At 35.4% G+C, this 21500-nt stretch overlaps 1 long non-coding RNA gene across 1 annotated transcript in view; it reads right to left on the reverse strand.

Moving 5' to 3' along the window:
• Positions 1 to 21500, reverse strand: part of LOC102162881 (uncharacterized) — a 90157-nt gene that overhangs the window by 17683 nt on the left and 50974 nt on the right. Inside the window, exon 6 of the long non-coding RNA XR_014824921.1 lies at positions 9971 to 10036. This is a non-coding gene — a long non-coding RNA (uncharacterized LOC102162881). The remainder of the gene's footprint in view (positions 1 to 9970; positions 10037 to 21500) is intronic.

The raw sequence follows: 21500 nt of genomic DNA on the forward strand, positions 1-21500 counted from the left end.
TGCAGATTCCTTCACTCTCCGCTGCTGGTGAATGGCCATATTTTCTGGAACCTCAGGGTAATGCTCAGGTGACTTGGATATTCAAGTGCCACCTGCTTCTCTGCTAATGTCTCTGCCTGCTGGATTGGACCTACTTACTTTTCAGTACCCATGGGACCAGACTGGGGTCCTGTACTTTCCTTTGCTTTATATCCACCTCTCTATAATTTAATCTTTTCTTAATCTGACTTCCTTTCTTTTTTATCTCTTCCAGCCTATATTGTTCATCACTCGATATGCCTGGTTTTGAATGCTCAGTCAACAGCTCAGGCAAATAAACTAAAACACAGAAGACACTCTTTTCAGCCCTAGCATGATCATATTGCTGGCCTTATCAAAAATGAGTTTTTCAACACAGAAAAATGTATTGAGAATTTTCCATAGGTGTAATATAATAATGATGATGACAAATAGCTATAAACAGATGATCATATATGGATACTTATTAATGTCTGGCACTATACTGTTTTATATACATTAACTACTTAACACAGTAGTAGGTTTTATTACTCCAACTTATTATAGAGGAAACTGAGCCTTGGAGAAGGCTCACCTAATACCTGATGGAGCTGAGCTTCCCATCTAGATCTGGCTCAAGGACTTCAGTTCTGTACACCTGGCCATATGGCCTCTATTGCACCTCTGAAAAGCTTGATGCTGAAATTGTGACACACTCTTGCTTTGTTGTAATTGTTCAATGGTAGAAAAAGCTTAACAGAATATTGTCTAATGTACCTTTTAACCCCAAGAGTTTAAATTCCTAATATTCATTCTGAGAATATGAAACAGCAGTACCTAGCCTGTTGGCATCCTTAAGAAATAAGATGGGAGTTCCCATTATGGTCCAGCAGCTTAAGAACTCGACGTAGTGTCTATGAGGATGCGGGTTCAATCCCTGGAGTGTCTATGAGATGTGGGTTCAATCCCCAGCCTGGCTCAGTGGGTTAAGATCCGGTGTTGCCACAGGCTGTGGTGAAGTTCACAGATACGGCTCAAATCCAGCATTTCTGTCGCTGTGGCATAGGCTGGCAGTTGCAGCTCTGATTCAACCCCTAGTTCGGGAACCTTCATATGCCACAGGTGCAGCTGTAAAAAAGGGAGGGGAAAAGGTACAATATTTGACATGCAATTCATTTTTATAAAATTAAAAGTATATCATAATGTATCAGTTTCTCAATTTGTGAAGTTCCTTGTAATGAAAGTTTTCCAAAATGTATGCCATACTTCGATTGCTTCTATGTAACAAAGTAAGGTAATTTTTAACCTTTTTTAATGATTCAGAATCCCCATTGTGAACATCACCTATTGTGATACAGTGATTTCTTTGTGACTATTAATGAATTAGAACTATATCCCCACCCTAAATATCCCCATTCTGTTATTTTTTAGGTTATTTCATTTACTTTCATCAATTTATCTTCTCCATGGCCTATGATCATTTTCACTTTCTGTTTTTAGAATGCTTTCCTCTGGCAATACCCTTCCAATTTACCACTTTTAATTTACTCAGATTATAAAAGCAGTGATACTCATTTATTTGATCTGTAAGTAAAATAAGAGTCAATGGGGCTCAGAAAGTACCCAGGAACTCCATTTATAAATAATAAAGGACATGTAGAAGATGAATTGAATGCAAATGCATGGATTTATTTCTGGCTCCCTATTCTGTTCCATCGGTTTATATGTCTGTTTTTATGCCAGTACCATACTGCTTGTATTATATTTTGAAATCTGGAAAGTTAATATTTCCAGTCTTGTTCTTCCTTCTCAATATTACTGTGGCTACATGCTGTCTTTTATGGTTCGACATGAACTCAGGATTTTTTTTCTATTTCTGTGAGAAATGCCATTAAAATTTTGATAGGGATTGCATTGACTCTATAGATCACTTTGGGCAGTGTAGACATTTTAACAATACTTATTCTTTTGATCCATGAACACAGAATATCCTTCCAATTATTCATGTCTTCTTCAATATCTTTCATCAATGTCTCATAGTTTTCAATGCAAAGATTTTTCACCTCTTTGGCTAAATTTATTTCTAAGTATTTTGTTTTTGATAATACTTAAATGGAACTATTCTCTTAATTTATTTTTCAGAAGTTTATAGTAATGGATAGAAGTGCAGCTGATTTTCATTTATTGATTTTGTATCCTTCAACTTTATTGAATTTGTTGATTAGTTCTAACAGTTTTTTGGCAGAATCATTAGAGTTTTCTATATATATAGGATCATGTCATATGCAAACAAAGACAATTTTACTTCTTCATTTCCAATTTGGGTCTTTTTTCTTGCTTATTTGCTCTGGCTAGGACTTCTAGTCCTTATTGAGTAGAAGTTGTGATAGTGAGAAACACTAATTTCTGATTTTAGACAAAACTTTTATGCTTTTCACCATTGAATATGATGTAATCTGTGAGCTTTTCATATATGGCCTTTATTATATTAAGGTACATTCCTTCTACACCTAATTTGTTGAGAACTATTATCCTGAAAAGATACTGATTTGCTCTGATGCATCTACTGAGATCATCATATGACTTTTATTCTGTTAATGTGGTGTATCATAGCTATTGATTTGTAGGTTGAACTATCCTTGCATCCCAGGGATAAATCTCACTTCATCATGGTGTATTTTTTTTTTCTATGTGGCTGCTGAATTCAGTTTTCTGGTATTTGTTTGAAGATTTTTGCCTTTACATTATTTAGAAATATTGATGTGTAACTTTCTTTTCTTTTTAGTGTCCTTTAATAATGGTGTCAATAACACACAATAGGGAATGGATAGTCTCTTCAATAAATGGTGTTAGGGAAATTAAATATCCACATGCAGAAGAATGATATTGAAATTTTACCACACAGCATATGTAAACACCAAGTTAAAATAGATTAAACACTTAAACATAAGACCTGACATTCTAAAACTGCTAGAAGAAAACACAGGGGAAAATATTCTTGACAGTGGTCTGAGAAATGATGTTTTAGATATGACCCCAAAATTATAGGCAACAAAACCTAAACTAGACAAGTGGGATTGTATCAAACTAAAAAGCTTCTTCACAGCAAAGGGAACGATCAACTGAATGGAAGAAAATCTTTTTTAAACCATACAACTAAGAAAGAGTTAATATCTAAAATACATAAAGAGGAGTTCCTGTGGTGGCGCAGTGGTTAACGAATCCGACTAGGAACCATGAGGTTGCGGGTTCGGTCCCTGCCCTTGCTCAGTGGGTTAACGATCCGGCGTTGCCCTGAGCTGTGGTGTAGGTTGCAGACGCGGCTCTGATCCCGTGTTGCTGTGGCTCTGGCGTAGGCCGGTGGCTACAGCTCCGATTCGACTCGACCCCTAGCCTGGGAACCTCCATATGCCGCTGGAGCGGCCCAAGAAATAGCAAAAAGACAAAAAAAAAAAAATTAATTAATTAATTAAATAAAATAAAATATATAAAAAACCCTTAGAACTCAATAACAAATAAAAAATAGATAATCCAATTAAAAATGAGGAAATAGGGGAAAGAGGGAGAGGTTTCTCAATGGGTAAAAAGTTTCAGTTATGCAAGATGAATAAGTTCTGGAGACCTAATGAATGGCATGGTGGCTACAGTTAATAATAGTGTAAATTTTACTTGAAATTTGCTAAGACCATAGCTCTTAAATGTTGTCATCACAAAAAAAAAAAAAAAAGGTGACTATGGGAGGTGATAAATATATTGATTAGCTTGATTGTGGTACTCACTTAACAATATACATATTTTGCAATACATATCATTTCACAATATATGTATAAGTATATCAAAACATCATGCTGTACACCTTAAATAAATACAATTTTTATTTATCAAGTAACCTAGAGGGGAAAAAGAACACAGGATCTAATGCAAAGACTCTGCACCATCTATTTGGGTTATTCAGAACTATGTTCCTTCCTTTCTGATTCTCATTTATTTTTCCTGACAGTTATTAGTATTGACTGAATAAAAAAGAAAAGAGGGGGATTGGTCGACTTGGTAGGGGAGGAACTGCTAATTTACAGGCAAACTCTGTTTCCCTCTCAGTATTTACTGTGTTGAAAAGCCAAGGGTAAGGCAATAAGAGTTTACCTAGCACAGAGATGGCACTCAAGGTCACTGGAGCCTGAACCACAGCGGATGCCAGTGTATTCTTTTCTGATAATGAAAGCTTGAGATCCACTCCATTCTTCAGCCAAAAGGCTTAAAATCACCAGAATGTCATTTGGGTGATGTGGAAATGAAACAAAGTTTTTAACACTCTAATGCCTAAATCAGGAAAAGACCATTTCTTTAGATCAAATATTTGTGTGGCACTTCCTATATGCCAGGCCCTCTTCTAAGAACTTTATACACATTAACTCAAATAATGTAAAGTAACAAAATTAGGAATGAAATACAAAATCTTGGATACACACCCAAACATGTATGACATCATAGAACTACAGAGCCTAAACTAGAATAAAACTCAGAGATCATGTTTAGTCCCCTCCCAGAGAAAGCACTTATACATAGGGTCATTAGTGCCAAAAGGAATATATAACTTCTCCAGCCCTCTGAAACGAAGTAGGAACCAGAACTCTGGGCTTTGGCCTCTTAGTAATCCCTCTACATACAAGCATTCCTTATGGATTCATAGTTTTTCAGACTTGACAGAAACATGTAAGATCACCTATACAGTGGCTCTCTGGGTACATATCCAATTTATATAAATGGCATGCTCCCAATAACAGATGCTCACTGATACATTACTCCGTTTCTCTTCCCTTCTATCTAGGAACTCACCTGGAGGTTGTGATGCAGCAGCTGAAAACTGCTCAGCTGGACCACACTCTAACCCCCTCTACATTCCACATCCTCTAAGGAGGAAGAATCAAGGCCCTCCCTTTCCCAGTCTGCATTAAGATCAGTATGGCCCTCAGTTTTGTCTGCAGTAACAAAAGCTATCTAACTTGAGCCATAAGCCAAGGCCGAAAAGCTGAGCTAGACAACTCCCTGGAGATTACTCTCCTGAAATCCTCAGTAGAGGCTGAGGCTATAAGTGGGAGAAACTTCTCTAAACCAAGGTCCCCTTGAAAAAAGCCCCCATGCTACCCCCGACAAAGCTCCAGGATTTCCTCACATCGCCAACACTACAGTCTCTACCCTGAAGCCATAAGCTGTGAATAGGATGTCAAGTTCAGAAGGACAATGATTACTAATTACTGTTGGTCCCAATTATGTTTGATTTTCCTATTTATTGTTAACAATAACTACACAGTTGAAAAGGAACTGCACAGAGGCTATAACAAAATAAACACCATTTCTTGGTTATTAAATTTATATTTCACAGCATTTGTATTTACAGCTTAATCAGATCTTTAAAATACTAACAGGTACAAGTTGCATAATAAATTCAAATAGATATTTTACTAATCTTGTGTCATGTTGATTAAAAACTGTGGGTCCTGAATAGACTTTAAAAACACAGAATGGGAGTTTCCTTCATGGCTCAGCAGTTAACGAACCCAACTAGCATCCATGAGGATGCACGTTCAATCCATGGCCTCAGTCGGTGGGTTAAGGATCCAGCATTGCTGTGAGCTGTGGTGTAGTTTGCAGATGCAGTTCGGATCCTGAGTTGCTGTGGCTCTGGCATAGGCTGGCGGCTACAGCTCCAATTGGACCTCTAGCCTGGGAACCTCCATATGCCAGGGGTGTGGCCCTAAAAAGACTAAATAAATAAATATAAAAATAAAAACATAGAATGAAGCCAAATTTTGTGGCCTTCTTAAAGATGGGGCCCACAGAAAAATTTCTCTTCCAAAGCTTAGTTAGTGGACTCCAGCCACCAGGAATGACAGCTTTCTTTATTGGAAAAACATAAATGTGGAGAAAAATCCCTGTGAATTCAGTCAGGAAATCGGAAACCATGCTAAGTGTCTTAACCAGGAATGGGAATTCCCGTTATAGCACAATGGGATTAGCGGTATCTCTGCAGCTCCAGGATGCAGGTTCAATCCCTGACTCAGCACAGTGGGTTAAAGGATCTGTGTTGCCACAATTGTGGCATGGGTTACAACTTCAGCTGGAATCTGATCCCTAGCCTGGGAACTCCATATGCCACCCATGTGGCCAAAAAAAAAAGGAATGGATTCAATATAAGGAAATAGGTTCTTATAAAACTACTGAAAGAACTGGAGGAGCAAAAATTGGGAGGGGCTGTCATAAGTTTCAAGTTTGTGGCCACAAAGAAAAAGGAAGCTGCTTGCTGCCACCCAAAATCAGAACTATGCAAGTATCTGCTGCCAATTTCTGAGATTCTTAGGGCTCCAAAGTAGGTAAAATGGCAACCACTCCACATCTGGACATCTGGGAAGCCTACTCATCAGCCCACACCACTGCCAGAGAACAGGAAGATAATATCAGCCCCCTTCCTCTTCCACATTTGGGATCCCATATGAGAGTATGTCATTGGCAGAGTCCTACCAGCTTGGAACCCTACTAGCAAAATACCCCAAGAAACATAGTTCTCAAGTTTTCTCCTGCATTGTTACAAGGAAGAATTTATAAGGGATCTAAGGGTGCAAGTGCCAGCAGACAATTCTGATACCAGAATTATTCTAACAGGCAAACCTCCAAACCCCATCCTCCTCAGAAAAGAATCCACCTCTTTTGTCACTGAGACAACACTAAGACAACAGCCACCTTTCAACGACACACAAATCATTTCCTCAGGTATTCTGAGAACCCAGAAGACAAAGTAACCTCTACTGACAAATTATAACAAAAATGCTCAAAGTCTCCACCCTGGTCACCCTTAAAGGAATTCTATGTAAAATACTAATGGGACATTTCCTTCAGCAACAACAAAAAAATCCCCTTAAAGGAACACCAAAAAGAAAAGAGGATTCCTTCCATGTAAGGCTAGGAATTCTCCTCAAAGTTCTTATGAAATACTTAGTTTTATTTTCTGGATAGATGACCAAATAATTTAGATCAAGAAAAATGGCAAACAGCTTCAGAACTTTCCCAAAGATAACACTTTGGAAAAGTATCACATTTCTTTACCGCTTAAAGAATATTACCGTGTCTCCCTCTCTCTGATTTTATACACTGAACTTGTTTCTTTCAGTTTCAGTTAAAAGTGACCTTTTAATTGGGGATTTTCCATTCATGATTCTTTTTCCGGAATAAAAGCCCAAGTTTTTCCATTTACACCAGCTTATAAAAGGGTTTCCTTTCCTTTAAAGGAGTCTTTTTAAAAACATTTCAATTTCCTTGTCTTCAAATCTTTCTTAAACTTAATATCATAACAGGAAAAAGGCATAAAATAAAAGGCATAATATCCTAACAAAAAAAAAAAAAGCATAAAGATCTGTTGGTTGCAAAAGTGCCATATTTTAATATCTTATTAATTGCACCTTTTAAATATCCTTGAAGGATACAATAATAAATGTGTCCCCTGGGTTTGAAAGTGCATCTTCTCCCTAATGGAATAATGAATTGACCTCTACACCACACTTGTAGCTATAAAGTTATTTTTGCCAGAAAATATGTGATGACACAAAAGTGGATATTAGGTTAAAGGAAGAACTGTTGCAGAGGTTGAGGCAGGAATGAGAGGTTCAGAGGCTGCCCCTCCCAGGAGTTCTGGGGAGCATAATTTAGAATTATTTATACCACACATAGAACACTCTTCTTCAGCACCCCAGGTTTAGGGTTATAAATGGGTGACTTGCCCTTTTTTTGTCTGTAGCCATCCTAGCTAATGTTAACAGAGACCTCACCAGAAAGCCATTTCAGGAGCGAAGGGAAGCCCAGGCTCCTTGGGAGAACTGGCCATCAGACTGAGCAGATAACAGTTCTCCAGCACTCCTGGCCACACAGCCCCTGACGGTTCCAGGCCAGAGCTTGTCAGGCCCAATCACCTCTGCACTTCTCAGGCCAACAGTTGAGAAGGGTCAGGGATAGTCTAATGGCTTTCAAATGCCAGCTTCCTCAGCCCACCCTGGGCCAGGGCATTGGCAGGACAGGCCCGTACTGCCAGCTATGCTTTCTGACCACTAGGAATCAAAGCCAGGTTGAATGAAATGTTAGACATTGTCCTTCAATTTTTTTCTTTTTTCTTTTTTTTTTTTTTTTTTTTTTTGTCTTTTTAGGCCCACAATAGCAGCATTTGGAAGTTCCCAGGCTAGGGGTCAAATTGAAGCTACAGCTGCTGTCCTACACCACAGCCACAGCAAAGCCAGATCCGAGCCACATCTGTAACTTATATCACAGTTCACGGCAACACCAGATCCTTAACCCACTGAGTAGGACCAGGGATCGAACCCATGTCCTCACGGATACTAGTCAGATTTATTTCCATTGAGCCATGATGGGAACTCCCCTTCAATTATTATTTATAAGTTACTACTCTGTATATAATTCTTAGTATGTACTTTCTTCACAAAGGAGTGGTCAATAGCCATATTATCTGGGTTTCAATCTTGTTCTGCCACTTGCCAGCTATGAGATCTTGTATAAATTAATTAATCTCTCTAAGCCTATTTCTTTACCAGCAAAGTCAGAATGATAACAGTACTTAATACTCCATATATTTATTGAGGGGCTTAAATAATAGAGGTTAAATGTTTTGTGCGGAAACTATTATACAATGGGCACTCAATAAAAGTAGCCATTCATATTTTTATCATGTAGAATTTATGTTTCTCATTTCTATTATTTATTTCTTTAAAACATTATCATAGATGTATGTGTTATGAGAAACATTACGTAAGCCATCTCTCTGATATGAAGACTAAAGTTAGAGAAATTAAATAATCAACCTAAGGTACATAATATTGGAATATCCTTTTGCTAAAATACAATTTGTAGTAATATACAATTTGCTGGACTCTATAAAAACGTTATTGCATAAGTCTAATTATCTAACTCTCTGTGGTGTGTGATCCAGAATTATTTGTTAGCAGAAATCATTGCAGGGTTAATCAAGGGTTAACTTATATGTGCTATTAATTGGTATGACAAACTCTAGTCTAGACTGTCATAAAGAGAAAAATTATTACAATCATGAAGAACCTTTTCTTGTCCCTACAACTATAAAATAGGGTGCCTAGCCCATCATATGGCTTCCTTCCACCTTCAAGCCTAGATTTTTTTTCAATGGTAACAGTGCTAAATCTTTATTACCTTGTGTCTTAGAAATGGCTGTGAAACTTCAAAATGAACAAAGTGAAAATTCTTCTTCAGGGAGTAATTTTCAGCTGATCACGATCTACCCATCTATTTCACAAGAGTGACCATATTAAATTCTTGAGTAGACAAATACTGTAACCTAGTTTTACATGAAACTTTTTCTCAACTATCAGAGAAATTCATAGTAATCCCCAGGGGTAAGTCTTACATATTTCTTTCTATACATCTGGCTCAGGAACTAAATAATTTATCCAAGGTCATATGAATCAAATTATAGGGCCAGGAACAGGAGCTGCCTTTGCATTCCCAGCCCATGGCTCTCTCCATCAAGGATCTTAACTGGTCGAATGAAATTAAAGGGGATGGAAGTGAAGGTTATCGTCGAACAGTCCTCAATCTTTCCAAATCCCAGGTGGATACATAGAGATACATAAAATTAGAAACTGCCTTACTTAATTAAAGCCAAATATTATTAGAAACAATGACATTTTAAAATTCTAATATAGACATTTGATAAGCAAAGGTTCCATACTGAAGTAAGTATATATCTTCCTAAAATGACACCTTTGAAAGATAGCCCTCATATATATACACACACACACACATAGAATTGAATTTATTTATAGTAAAGTGCAATTGCTCTGTAGAACTCTATGTCCCATGTTCTTATCCCAATCACATTTTCTTTCTAAATTAATTACTAAAGACCCCTCATTTGCATGTGAGTGAAATATTTAATTACCTCCCTTTCCAGGTAAAAAGATCACTTGGAGGAGTGCAGGAGTTTCACCATTCCATATCTGCTTCTCTATCAAAAACAAATGATAGGGATTAACAATAAATCTGTGATTCAGAGATTAATGCTACTGCACATATTAGAATCTAAATACACCAAACACCAAACTATGATTTGCTTTTGACGTCAATAGGCAGGACAGCAGTCAATTGAGTTCACTTTATAGCTTTCCCATAATTGCCTCACAAATAAACTTGTGCTGTGGTCTTTCATGTCAGGACCATAAAAATACCCTTCTGGACTTCACAGGCAGTTACCCATTAACTACATAATATGCTATCCTAGTAAATTATGAGTCATATGACCAGCCATTGAAAAAAAATATATATATGTATATATATATGACTCTCAGCTTTGGAGGGGAGTCCAAATACATATATTATAACCTCCTGCTCCAAACATAAAATAAATTATGTTGACAAGAGACCTAGAAAGAAGTTTCATTTCTCTTTTTGAATATGCATTAGTTGTTCTTAAGAAATTTATGTCTGAACCTAAGCTACTGAAAAATAACCTCCAAGTTAAGGTTTATGCAATTCATTGAATTTGGAAAATTCAATAAAATAAATTCAGTTGTTTGAATACAAACTTGTGGCAGCCCCATGGTGTAATGGTTAGCACTCTGGACTTTGAATACAAAGTTGACTCTATCATTTCTGTTTATCTCAAGCTCTAAAAACATCATCTGCCCTTTTAATGGCTAAATAATATTCCATTGTGTATGTGTACCACATCTTCTTTATCCACTCCTCTGTCAATGTACATTTAGGTTGTTTCCATATCTTGGCTATTGTATATAGTGCTGCAATACATATTGGAGTACATGTATCTTTTCATTATGATCATTGTACAACTCTAAATGTAATAAAATTCACTGAGTAACAACAACAACAACAAAAACATCATCTGAGGTCACTTTTCACAGTCTAATGTCACTAACCATCTTTTCATCTAGAATTTAACAATTTGGCCTCCACAGAAGTAAGGATTGATTCCTTCTCTCCTCTCCCATGGAGCACTTGCATTTAGAGAATTTTCCCCTCTTTAGCGACACTTAAATAAACAGACTCCCATATAAAAGGTGATTCATTCAGTGGAGAAGGAAACGTGGTCCCAACTTTTGTACTTCACAGGCCTATTGAAATCTTAAACTTGGAATCAATCTAGAAAACCCATGTCAATACAACCTGGGGAACTCCTGATACAGCCCGTGGATCTGAGATCTCATGAGATCATCCCCAATGGAAGTCATGTCCAAAGTCCAAACACAGATAAACATTTTATTTGTGTATGAACAGATTTATGACTTTATAACTCACCAGCTTTGAAGGAGAGTCATAATTCATGCTATTTCAGTCAGTACGAACAAAGATTAAGAAACATTATTTCACTGTGGAGCACTGAGTAGAAAATAGAAATGTCAAGCAACTGGTGTCATAATATTCCAGTATATTTAGTTTATGTTCTGTTTAAAATGATATTTTTTAATGCTTTTAAGATCTCAAAATAAACTGTGCAGACTGGGTCTTATCTGATGGTTCTATCTGGTGGTTGATGTTATGGGGGGAATTATACACAAAATAAAATGTTTTTATAAGGCCTAGAAATTGCCTGATCCAGTTTATTAGGAGTGACCAGTGAATGATGCGGGCTGAGTGAATTTAGGTTAATGAATAGTAGACCAGATAATACAAGGAAATTTTTCTCATGTCTGGGTATACAAAATGTATTAAATCATTTCTAACTTATACTGTAATATTCAGATATGGCCCTCAAATTCCAGAGCAATTGATTTATTTCCCCAATCAAAGTAAGCTCTATCTGGGAAAATTCTCTTGGAAATATTTGTTCTAAGATCACAGGATTCTGTTTGTGGTGTGTGTGTGTACTTTAAAAAAAATAAATTACACTTGCAAAAGCTGGAAAGACACATGATTTTTCTCCTCTGTTTTTATTCTCTGCCCATGTTTCTACAAAGTAGTTTGACCTTCTCATATCATAATGACCTTCTCATAATGTCTGCTAAATATTTTATGGCAATTTTTTGCCAATTCATCATTTGTCTTTTGACAATGGCATTTTTTTACTCTTAAAATGAGTAGATTTTATTGTATGTAAATTGTATCTCGATAAAGTAAAAAAGTCAGTGAAAAAGAAACTCTATCTTTAGGTATATTCCTGAGAACATAAATTAAGACTGGGTGTGGGATCAGGTGAGTAGTTCAAAACAAAATTAATTATCCCAAAGTAAAACTTCATCCTCATCCTTTTCAATGTATTGCATTGGGGTTTTGTACAACTCTAACCTCAGGACTTATGCATAGTAATTAATGTCCAATTAATTTTGAAAGCATAATTACTTGAAAAAATTTTAAATTTATATTACATGGACTTTTAAAATTGAGATTACTAAAAACGTGTGGTACTAGTTCAAAATTGGCCAAACTGTCTAAAATGTGGTGATTTTACCAAGAAAATAACATTCTTGATAGAACAATGGCATTCTTATTAAAATTCTCTCAGTACTATTTGCTCAACCAAAAATTTTAATGTAGTCAAGTCAGTCCATCTTTATGCTTAAGACTGTTTTCCCTAACACATAAAGTTTCTCTTAAATTATCTTTGAATATTTTTGCTATTTCTTCAGTCATGTCTTTAGCCTAATTGGGATTTATTTTTGTTGCATGGATTGAAGTTTAAAAAAAAAAAACTCACAAACATGAAAAGATATTCACTTCCCTAAGGTCACTGAAAGGAAAATTATAGCATGACACACCATTTTGCTCAAATCAGAGCAATGAAAATTATAACCTCTGCTGGTTAGCCCATGTGTAAACAGGCATTAGTACATACTGCTGAGAGGCCTGGGATTTGCTCTAGCCTTTTGAAAATGAAATTTGATGACATGTTTAGTTTGGGTAATCTAACACTTCAAAATTTGAAGGAGCATTGATACATAAAAGTTTTTAAAGATATTTCAAGCAGCACTATTTCCAGTGGTAAAAATCATTTGTTTGTCATCTGAGAGAAGGACTTGCGTGCCCACAGTTTATATGGAAAGTGATTCAGTGACAGGAATGAGGGACCAGGGAGAGTTGGACAGAGAAGACTGAAAAGCCAAAATAATAAGTGGAATGTGATCACCCTTGAAGGCAATAAGGGCTTTAATAATTATTCTGCCACCTGAATAATTTACAGAACTGTCCACAGGAGGTCGGAGGTGGGAGCGCAACAATTAGAGAAGTTCCTGAGGGAAAAAAAGCAAAAAGACTCAGAGCACATGCTTGAAGCAACACTTAAGCTGATTGCTTTTGCATGGAATTGCTCACTTCAATTGTGGCTGAAATCAGAGGTGACAAAAGGCGTGTGTCATGAGACTCCTTATATAATATCAATAAGTAGGTGAACGCCTCAATAAAGTATGGTATCAGTTATATGGAAGTTGATGCAGCTGTTTAAAAATGAGTAGCATACACATATATTGACCTAGAAAGATGCCAATTCTATATTAGTAAGTAAAGTAAACTGTGGAGAAATTATTTTATGATCTCATCTTTAAAATTAAAAACACTATGTGTGTGTGTGCACATGCACACATGCCTGAAATTTCACTGTCTACATTTGTGTAAATAAAGAAGAAGATCTAAAAGGATACATACTAAACTTATTATTTGTTAACTCAGAGATTGGGAGTAGAAGAGAGGAAGTTATTAAACATTTCTTTACACAACTTTGTATTGTCTAAATTGTTAACTCTAATGCATTACTATAGCAGTTTTTTAAAGAAATTATTTGAGGACATTAAAAGTTAGCTACTACAGTCCTAGTGTGAGCTTTGTTTCCACTCAAGAGTTTCCTCTGATAGGAAGTCCATTGCGTTGCTGGACAGACACAATTCTTAATTGCTAGTAAAAATCATTCTACTTCTAAGCCAAAAATGTCTCTCTTTAATTCTACTTCTACTCCAGATTGGCATTATTCCTGCCATTGGAATATTATCAAGCATTTGAAATGTGGCTAGTCCAAACTGAGATATGTTTTAAGTATAAAATACACATCAGGTTTTAACTTAGCACCAAAAAAGAAGATAGATATCTCATTCATAAATGTGTATTTAGGTTGAAATGATAATATTTTGGATATTGAGTTAAATAAAACATATGCAAATTAATTTCCCCTGTTTCCTTTTACGTTTTTAATGTGACTACTAGAAAGTTTAAAATTACATATGTAGTTTGCATTATATTTCTATTGGACAGTGCTGCTTTGGAAGAATATTATATTTTCTTCCAGTCGGTTGATTCAATCTTAACATGATGCAGTTTCTGAAATCATCTCTCAGCTATTACCTTGGTTTCCATACTGACCCATATGGACAGACCTGACCCAAAATAGGAACTACATAAAGATGTGCTGTGGTCGAGTTGAACAGGATCCTAAAAGAAGGTGCTTTCCAGGAAAGCACTGTCATCAGGATAAGATGCTACAGAGTATTTGGTCATTAAGAGATCATTAGTGTTCTTGGAAGCATCATATTCTCCATGGTGAAGTCAGACTACATAAAGGTAGGAAGTGAGTGGATAGTGATGAAGTAGAAGGTGTAAACTTAGATTCCTTTGGTGGCAGAGACAGAGATAGTGCTTTGGGTGGCCCAGAGAAAGTTTGAAATAGAGAATTAAATATACTTTTTTAAATGAGAGACATAATTCCTGAGCCTCAGTCCATCATTACAATCAGCACATGCCCCTATTTCTCCCTTTTAATGGGATTTTAATCAGCTAAAAGGTGGCACCAACAATTAGTAACAGCCGGCCTGAAGATGGAAAATACCAAATAATTTCACCCTTAATCCATTTGAGACCACCTTTCAAAGCAATGTAGGCCTCAGCCTAGGGGGTACCATGCACATAGGCAGCCCTGATTCAAGCTGGTGGATGTCAGTGATAGTTTGGGGTCAATGAAGAAGCAAGATTCAGAAATAGGGAAACAATGTCTGTCGTTCACACTAATTGATAATTAAAAAAATAAAAATTTGGAGAAGGAAAAGCTTCAAAACATTGGTTTTGGCATTGATTTCTTGATACAGCACCAAAAGCAAAAGTAGATAAGTGGGACTACATCAGACTAAAAGGCTTCTGCATGGCAAAAGAAATGATCAACAGAGGAAAGAGCAACCTATGAAATGAAAGAAACTATTAGCAAACCACATATGTGATAAAGAGTTAATAACAAAAATATATAAGGAACTCCTATAGCTCAATAGCAAAAAAAAAAAAAAAAAAAAAAAAACCCACAAATAATCCAACTTAAAAATGAGCAAAGGACTTGAAGAGATGTTTCTCAAAAGAAGATATACAAGTAGCCAACAAGCTATGAAAAGATGCTCAACATCACCAGTCATCAGGGAAATGCAAATCGAAACCACAATGAGGTATCACCTCACCCCTGTTAGGATCTCTAAAATCAAAAAAACAAAACTTAAGTGTTGATAAGGATGTGGAGAAATTGGAGCCCTTGTACACTGTTGCTGGGAACATAAAATGGTGCAGACTCAGTGGAAAACAATGTGGAGGTTCCTCAAAAAAATAAAAAGAGAACTATGATATGATATAGCTCTCTTTTGGGACTATATATATCCAGAATTGAAGAAAAGAATTGAAATCAGGATCTCAAAGATATTTCTGAACTCCCATGTTCATGTCAGCATTATTCACAATATCCAAGATAGAAAAGCAACCTAAATGTCCACTGACAAATGAATGGATAAAGAAAATATGGTATATACATACGATGGAATATTCTATTCATATTCAGTCATTAAAAAAGAAAATACTGTTAAATGAGACAACATGGATACATCAATACACCCTTTTTCTTGGCCATGCCCAGGGCATGCAAAAGTTCCCAGGCCAGGGATCAAGCCAGAACCACAGCAGTGACCATGCCAAGTCCTTAATTGCTAAGCCACAAGGGAACTCCAACATGGATACACCTTGAGGATATTATGCTGAGTGAAATGCACCTGTCATAGTAGGATAAATAATGCATGGTTTTATTTAAGTGAGGAATCCAAAATAATTAAACTCATAGAAAAAGAAAATAGAATGATGTTTGCCAGGAAATAGGGGCTTGGGGGTATGGGGAGCTGCTATTCAATGGGTATAAAGTGTCAATTATGCAGGATGAAAAGCCCTTGAGATTTGCTGTACAATATTGTGCTGATAGTTGCTCTATTTTATGCTTTAAAATTTAAAGGGTAGATCTCATATTGTATGCTTTTACCACAATTTTTTAAAAAAAGAACATATTGGCTTTTTCGTGATTTAATCTGTGATTTTTTTACTCATGAAACTCATCGTTTGATTCCACTGGTTTACAAATATTCAAACTGAGCATGTTGCTCAAACCCTGTAATGGAATTGGATGAAAACTTGGATTATATATGGGGAAATAACCTGGAAAAGAATGGATGTATGTATATGTATAGCTAATCTGCTTTGCTGTACACCTGAAACTAACACAACACTGTGAGTCAACTGTACTCCAATAAAATTGAATTTAAAAAATTAAAATTTTTTAATTAAAAAAAAACGATTAAAAGACAAACTTTAAAATATGCATAACACATTAAACACTGACTTAAAACTGAAAGAAAAAGTGTAATGATTTCTTTTAGTGGATGGAGAAGATCATGAATTAAATGTACAATCATTTGCTATTTCCTGCTGATGCCAAAGTTTTATCATATCAACAATACAATAGTTTGGTTTGGGGTTTTTTTTGTTTTGTTTGTTTTTAGTTTTCATAGCAGCTAGTATAAGAACTCCTCTTACAGGAACAGTTGCTTTTGTTGGGAAAATGCTCTGAAGAGCCCACATGAAGCATGAGCTAAGATTTATGGGCCTTGGCATTTGGTGGTGACAAAACTTTGTATAAAAATCGAAATCACTCTGTGTAATTGAAAGAAAAGAGTTGAGAGGTTCAGAGAAAATTTGGGAAGTTGGTGTGGAAAGGAAAAAGAGAAGGTGAAATAAGGTTAAAAAAAATGATGGCTTGCTATGTGTGACACGACACTTCTAAAGAAAAAGTCTCCAAAAAATAATCTAATACTTGTTCACCAAATTCTTATGTAGTCTGCATAGGCTGCATTTAAAAATAAGATACCTGTACTAAATAATCATTTCAAAATAAACCATATATAGTATTTCTATTCAAAAAACTGCCAAATTAATGGGAAAAGGATCAGTCTGAGCAATGTGGATGATGTGCTTATATTTTACCCAAACTAAGCAGAAAAATGAGGAAAGATAACTATTTGGAAGTTGTTTATGAGAATGGGACTGGGATTGACTGCAAATAGGAACATGGGATCTTTTTGGAAATGTTCAAAAATTAGATGGCAGTGACTGTTGCAGAACTCAGTAAACTTACTAAAAATCATTGAATTATACATTTACAATCGCTGGATTTTATGCTATGTTAAATTACACCTCAATAAAATTGTTGAAATAAAAATACAAAAGAGAAAATATGTTAAAAAAATAAAAATAAAAGTTGTTTGTATCCAAAATGTCAAATTTGGAGTTCCCACTGTGACACAGTAGGTTAAGAATTTGACTGCAGCAGCTCAGTTGCTGCAGAGGTACAGGTTCAATCCCTGGCCTGTCACAGTGGGTTAAGAGATCCAACGTTGCTGCAGATACAACAAGTGTCTCAGTTGTGACTCACATTCAATCTCTGGCCTGGGAACTTCTATATGCCATGGTGTGGCCATAAAAAAAAATAATTAATTAATTAAATTAAAGTTTTTAAATGTCAAAATCATTTTGAACTGTCAAAAGTTCATTAGCAATGATGTTCAGTTACCAAGTTCAAATGCCTCCTGGTGTAGGGAGTTCATAGTCCAAAAAAATCCTTGAAGGGCAAAACCTGTAAAATAGGTTGACATTGGGAATCTCCAGCTCCTTCAACTCCCTTTTTTAGAGTTTCTGTCCAAGACCTTTCTCAGTTATGTCATATAGCTTAATTCTAAAACCTAGAGAATAAATTTGCCTTATTAAACTAAGTACCACTGAGAAATTTTCTGTGAAAAGAAAAAAAACTGAATTTGAAAGAAGATTATTGGGAGTGAGCAATCCTGATTGTAAAGGAATGAATCATAAATAATAGAACATCTGATGCCAGGAACAGGCCAATGTGAGAAATATATTTGAATAGGTACCAAAATATTGACTACTTGGTTTCCTTATGCCTTCATCTACTCTTGATCCTTTGGGCATCCCTTGTATCTCAGGGATAATAAGGGAGGAAATATTTGATTCTGAAGGGTCAAAATTTTCTAGAATAAACAAAACGCTTTCTAATTGCCCTTCTAATTGAGTAATATAGGACTAAAGTAACCAAGAGTTCTGCTTTCTTGGGTTTCATTAATGGAGAACAGCCTCCAGTGTATGTTATTTATAAAAAATGGTATTCGTTCTGTGAGTGGCCTGATAAGGAGACAAAGCATAGTACCATAGAATATCAGATCTGCTCTTTGAAAGCAAAGGCTTTTTCTTTCTATGTCCCCAAACTGCTTTATCCTAGTAATGTTCAATGAAGTTTGCCAAACAACTTATCTGAAACATCATTTGGTACAAATTTTCATTCTATGTAGGAATGAATCCCAAAACAAAAATATCCACACTCAACTACAAGTATCATAAAAACAATGTTTTACTCACATCTCCTGCCAAAAATAAAAACCAAGATGAATTAATTAATTTTTTCAAATACATTGCTGGCCTTGGCCAGAAAAATGAACCAAAGAGATTAAATTTAACCAATTGATTTAAACAATGAGGTTAAATTGAAAAAGACATGCAAAGCCCAGAATTTAACATAAAATAAATGCATATGCACTATCCAAAGAAGTAGATTATTAGACTAAAGAATAGATTCGGAGGATATAGCTGGCCTCTTTATATATTAGTAGGGCTGTCTTATGTAAAAGGGGCTGAACTTAATCTGTGTAGCTCCAGTAAAAGAACAGGACCAATGAGTTGAAGTTGTAAGGAAGCATGTTTTTAAAGGCTGCATGATAATCACACTTGAGCAATGAAATATACTATTTTTGTTCTATTATTCCAGTCTACTTATTTTTTATAATGATTTTTATTTTTCTACTTGTTGATTTTATATGATAGAATATCAGACTATTGTTCTTATCTTTTACATCATGCATGCATAATTCCAAAATATGAATGAAAAGCTCACATTCCATGTAAGTATTATAAAATACAACATTAATTGATTTTTTCTTTTCTTGTCATGCACTCTGAGATTTAATTTTCTACATCATGAATGGTAATTTTTTATTTTGAGATTATTAGGACTTTACCATCATCAGATGGCTTCACCGGTGAATTTTATTAAATATTTAGAGAAGAATTTCCTTCTGAAAATCTTCCAAAAAATTGAAGAGGAAGGAATACTTCCAAGCTCATTCTATGAGGCCATTATCACTCTGATACTAAAGCCAGAAAAAGACACCACAAAACAAGTAAACTACAGGCTAATATCATTAATGAACATAAATGCAAAAATCCTCAACAAAATATTAGCAAACCGAATACAAGAATACATTAAAAAGATCATACACTATGATCAGGTGGGATTTATCCTAGGGATGCAAGGATTTTTTAATATTCACAAATCAATCAATGCTATACACCACATCAATGAATTGAAGAATAAAAACCATATTATTATCTCAATAGATGCTGAAAAGCTTTTGACAAAATTCAACACCCATCTGTGATTAAAAACCCTCCAGAAAGTGGGCATAGAGGGAACGTACCTCAATATAATAATATAACATGACAAACCCACAGCTAATTCTCAATGGCGAAAAGCTCAAACCTTTCCTGCTAAGATCAGGACCAAGACAAGGATGTCCACTCTAATCACTTTTAGTCATAGTTTTGGAAGTCCTAACTATGGCAATTAAAGAAGAAAAAAATTAAAAGGAATATGAATAGGAAAAGAAGTAAAACTGTCAATGTTTGCAGATGATATGATACTGTACATAGAAAAACCTGAAAATGCTACCAGAAAACTATTAGAGAATATCAATGAATTCAGTAAAGTTGTAGAATACAAAATTAATACACATAAATATTTTGTATTCCTAAACACTAAGAACAAAATATCAGAAAGAGAAATTAAGGAAACAATCCCATTTATCACTGCAGAAGCATCTTGGATCCCACATTGCTATGGCTGTGGTATAGGCCAGCAGCTGCAGCTCCATTTCTACACCTAGCACCTGGGAACTTCCATAGACCATGGGTGTGGCCCTAGAAAGAAAAAAAAAGACCTATAAGATACTGAGAAAGGAAATCAAACATGACACAAACAGATAGAAAGATATACCATGCCTTTGGATTAGAAGAATCAATACCATCAAAATGACTACACTACCCAAGGCAATCTTCAAATTCAGTGCAATACCTATTAAATTACCAATGGCATTTTTTGCAGAACTATAACAAAAAAAAATTTAATTTGTGTCAAAACACAAAAGACTCTGAATAGCTAAAGCATTTTTGAAAGGAAAAAATGGAGGTAGAGGAATCAGGCTCCCTGACTTCAAGCTATACTACAAAGCTACTGTAATCAAAACAGTATGGTACTGGCACAAAAAGAGAAACATACATGAGTGGAACTGGATAGAAATCCCAGAAATAAATCCATGCACATATGGTCAATTAATCTATGACAAAGGAGGCAAAAATATACAATGAAGAAAAGATAGTCTCTTCAATAAATGGCGCTGGGAAAACTTGACAGCTACATGTAAAAGAATGATATTAGAACATTCTCTAATTCCATACACAAAAATAAACTCAAAATGGATCAAAGAATATAAGACTAGATACTATAAAATTCTTAGAGAAAAACATAGGCAGAACACAATTTGACATAAATCTCAGCAGTATCTTTTTGGATCCTCCTCCTTGAACAATGAAAATAAAAACAAAAATGAACAAATGGGACATAATTAAACTTAAAAGTTTTTGTACAGCAAAAGAAACTGCTGATAACATGAAAAGACAACCCACAGAATGGGAGAAAATCTTTTCAAACAAAGTAATTGACAAGGGATTGATCTCCAAAATATACAAACATTCTATAAAGCTTTATATCAAAAAGCAAACAACCCAATTAAAAATGGTCAGAAGATCTAAAAAGACATTTCTCCAAAGACAGATGGCAAAAAAAAAACCCACATGAAAAGATACTCATCATGCAAAATCAAAACTACAGTGACTTATCACCTCATACCAGTTGGAATGGCCATCATCAAAAAGTCTACAAACAATAAGTGCTGGAGAGGGTGTTGAGAAAAGGGAACCCTCCTAAACTGTTGGGAATGTGAGCTGGTGTAACCATTATGGAGAACACTATGGAGTTTCTTTAAAAACTAAATTAGGAC

Source organism: Sus scrofa, chromosome 13 (genome assembly GCF_054392235.1).
Source record: "Sus scrofa isolate SSC_HxYL_T2T_F1_AM1 chromosome 13, Sscrofa_HxYL_maternal_Yorkshire_Landrace_v2.0, whole genome shotgun sequence".
NCBI classification, from domain to species: Eukaryota; Metazoa; Chordata; class Mammalia; order Artiodactyla; family Suidae; genus Sus; species Sus scrofa.